Consider the following 4,362-nt stretch of genomic DNA (forward strand, 5'->3'; position numbering starts at 1 on the left):
AGTCCCAACCCACGGCGACGATTTTCTGCCCATTTCAGCATTAACTGCTTCATCTCTCTGATTTCTTTCTCTGTAGGCTTGTACCTCAGCCTGAACAAACCATTGAACGTTTTGAACACCAGAAACTCAGTCAAACCCTGATGGTACTTGCCTAATCCAGCACCTGGTATATACCCCTGCCGGCGAATCATCCTGATGACATTTGAATTTGTGCTGGTCAGGAAACAAATTTCCTCATTCAAAGCCTCTTTGAAGGTGATCGTAGTCACCTCTAGTGAAAACCCTGTCAAACTGACATCTTCGGATCTTTCCTCAGTTAAGTCCGGAGTGATCTGCCCTATCTCAAGATCGGGATCCCCTTTTACCGTTATCACTCTATTCCTGCGAATGAACTTCAGTTTTTGGTGAAGAGTAGACGGAACAACACCGACCTTGTGCATCCACGGACGGCCAAGCAACAGTAAAAATGAAGCCTTAATATCTAAGACTTGGAATTCTACCTCAAAGTCCTCTCCGCCAATCTGTATCTCAGTGACCAAAGTCCCGATTACATCCCGGCGAGTGCCATCATATGCTAGAATACCCTGCTCGGATGGAATAAAATTCTCAGGACTGAACCCCAGGGTTGCTGCGGTGCTTACTGGGCAAACATTCAGTGCAGAGCCGTTGTCAACCAACACCTCTGGCACCTTCTTCTTGTTACAGAAGACTGTGATTTTAAGAGGTTTGGTATGGTCTCGGCCCTCAGGAGGTAAGTCGTCATCAGCGAATGACAATGTTTTCGCTGCTCTGGCCATGGCCACGAGACTGACAAGCTCGTCAGGCGAGGTATTAACAGAAACTTGTGTTGCATTAAGCTCTTGAAGGACCAGCTTTCTGTGCTTTGATGAGGCCATGAGTAAACCCCATACTGAGATATTAGCCTGAGTCTTCTTCAGTTGCTTTAACAGGCTCTCATCTTCTTCGTTTGTGTTCACTTTATTCTGCCTCTGATTCTCTGAATTTCTTGCAACCTCTGCCGGATTTTATACGCTCAACTCAGGAGGTTTGAATACACGCCCACCTCTGGTCATGTGACGCATCTCGTCACATTGATTGTCTAGTAACAGCAGTTCGTCTTCCTCCATTCTGCAAACATAAGGTGCATTATTGGCATCCTCTTCAAAGTCCTCCATCCTTAGAACATAGGTGGCTTTCTTTGCTTCTTCCAGACCGACACTCTGAAGCGTATACGATTGGGCTGAAGATGACTCAGCGAGCTCCGGGTCATTGAACGACAGCACATAAGGCTCTTTTCCTTTGAATTCCTTGAGCTCCTCATCGTCAAACTTTAAAACGTATGTATTGTCTGACGTGATAGCGCAAATGAGGGCAGAGGGATCAAGGATAGGCTCATCTATAAAGATGGCATTTGTAGTGGGAGGAGCAACAGCACGGTGGTTGGGAAGAGGATTCTGAGTGATATTCGGCCTTTCGACCGTAAGCTCATCTTTGTCGATCATGTTCTGAATCGCATGCTTCAAAGCCAAACAGTTCTCAGTCAAATGCCCAGGGCCTCTGTGATATTCACAGTATTGATCCCTTCTCCAGCTTGTAGGCAGTGGATTAGGTGCAGGTCTGATATCTGGAAGTATAATCTTCCTGTCTCCGATCAATTTCTTTAATATCATGGGCAGCGGATACGGCAATGGGTCAAACTGTCTGAGCTGCCTCTTTACCACTGGTCTAACAGCTTCCGCCACAGGCTTGGCCACTGGTCTAGTATAACTGACGGCTTGTACTTCCTTCGGTTGGATCATAGGCCTCTTCCCTTCTCGGACATCAGATAGAGTCTTGGCTCTGAGGCCCTTAGCAATAGCATCCTCAATCTGGGTGCCAGTCTTAATCAAGTGATCAAAATTCTGAAAGTGTTGCGGCGCCATGAAGTGAAAGTACTGTGGAGACAAGCTCTTGAGGACCAACTTTATCTGGTCTTCCTCTGTCATTCTCTGGCCCAGTTGAGCAGACTTGCGCCTCCAGCGCCTGATGAATGATGTGAATGTCTCCTGAGGATTCTGCTTCAATTGCTTCAGGTCTCTTTTAGTGACCTTGATCCCCTCCTCCATGGAGAATTGCTCTACGAATCGGCTAGAGATCTCTTCCAAAGTCCTAATCTCTTCTGGTTTCAATCTCAAAAACCACCTTTTGGCCACCCCTATAAGAGACATGGGAAACAAATGAGCCATCTGCTCTCGATTTAGGCCATGTTGCTGAGAAAGGGTGATGAACCACCTGACGTGGTTTTTTGGACACCCGGTTCCATCATACTTATCGTAGTCGGGAGCCTTAAACTTAGGCGGGAATATGGCATTGGGGGACATCAGAAATTCAGAGATATCGAATCCCTTGGACGCCTGTACCTTCATGTTCTCAATGTCATGAGCCATCTTCTCGTACATATCGAATAACTCTTTTTCCTTGTTTACCTGAGGGGCAAAATATTCCTCGGCATATTGCTCCTCCTCCAGATTGATTTCTACAGGAGAGATGACCGGTCTAGTGAGGATAGGAGATATGACCGGAGGGGGCTGAATGGCGGGATCTCTAGAAGTAGAGACCTTTTCAGTACTCTGGTTCTTTAGATGAGTCACTTCATCTTTCAATCCTGCTATATCTCGACACATAGTTCTCAACATCTCTTGTATAGTTATCATGGGGTCTACCGGGTCAGTAGCCATTTGGTTCACTTCGAAAGAACCTGATGACTCTGGAGAAGAGGGTAAAGGTATTGCTGGTGATGCAGTGGGATCGAAGTGACGAACAAGTCTAGACACTGAGGTAGGTCTAGACCAAGTGGGTTTAGCTTGGGTGCCCCTTTTCGAAGCGATGGTTGCTATCTTTCAGAATCCTAGTTGGAAGTTAACAAACTAGAATAAATGATTGACAAATGAAATCAGGTAGCTTTCACAAATAGAGAGAAAAGAAAAGAAACACACTTTGCATTTTGATTATATCAAGACAGGTTACAACGACAGCGATTGGCAACATAAAAATTGATGAAATTTTGAATCGCCAACTGTTTATAACATGTATAAAGTAAAACTCTTTTCTTTATATTTTCATCTATAATGAGGCCGGATTACAATCTTTGACTTTGATTATGTTTAAGTAAAACAAATGAAGACAGTAAAGAAATGATAATCTCATGCTGAAGATCCTCATGATTCACCAATCCGAGCTCTCTGGTTTGCAGGCCCTCCAAATATTCCTCCCTTCCGAAGTTTAGACGCGAAAGCAGATCTCCTCTCCGTAATTTTGTCTCTCCAAGCAGCTACTATGGATGCAATGAGATCAGGAGTAAGGTCTTCACAGCTAGGTGGTGTGATAACCTTAGGAGTACAAGAGTTTGCAGTAATCTGACAAGGGAAGCACAAAGGTGCATAGAAAGATGATTTCTCTAAACCCATAAGATAAACAAATGAGTATGGGTAGGTACTGGTGATAATTTGTGGACAGGATTGACTCACCCAATGAAATTGGTCTTCCCCTACATTTTGCAGCCAATGGTGCCACTCATTAAGCTGAGGTTGCTTAATCTTTGTCTTCCAAGAATGGAAACTCTTAAGAGTGTACTCAATGCTGTTTTGTGGCTGAAGGATAGTGAGTTTCTCACATAGCCACACATGTAACAGCTTTGCACATCCGAAAAAATTATCCTGCACCTTTTTACTAGCAATAAGGTCTAAGCCATAAAAGGTTTCGGCTAGCATTGTAGGGACAGGATTTCTCCCCTCATTTATCTGATCTACTATCGTCAACAAAATGAAAGGGGCAGCGCTAGAGTCTCTGCGAAGGACATGGCGTGCAAAGACTGCAAAGACTAAGGCATTACGCTGACATTCCTGAAAACGGGTGTCAGTAGAATCGACGCTTTTGGAAAACAACTCAATGAGGGTCTGAAATTGCACATTTTTCTCTGTTAAGCAATGCAGAGTTTTCACAATCTTATTTTCGAATAATCTGCAAAAAAGATCATGAGGAGAGTCTATGCTCGAAGGTTGGATCCAAAGTCCCTCAGGAGGAAGCTCTAACAAGGCACACCAATCTTCATATATAGGACAAAGTTCAAAAGACCCAAATCGAAAGACATGGAAAACAGGGTCCCAAAATCCAGCAGCTGCTTGAAGAAACTTCCAATTTATACCTCGACTATTCAGATGGGTAAAAGAACTGATGAAACGCTCAGCCATACTCCTTTCTTCACATCTTAACGGAAAAGATTTAATAGTCTCAGCTATCCATTTGTCTAACAAATTATTCGCCATGATCAGACCTAAAATTCAGATAGGACAAAGATCAGGAGAGAACGGGGATAACCTTGCA

This window comes from Tasmannia lanceolata, unplaced genomic scaffold, assembly GCF_043159265.1.
Source record: "Tasmannia lanceolata isolate RefF3 unplaced genomic scaffold, GAP_Taslan_0.1 ptg000003l, whole genome shotgun sequence".
In the NCBI taxonomy this organism is placed as follows: Eukaryota; Viridiplantae; Streptophyta; class Magnoliopsida; order Canellales; family Winteraceae; genus Tasmannia; species Tasmannia lanceolata.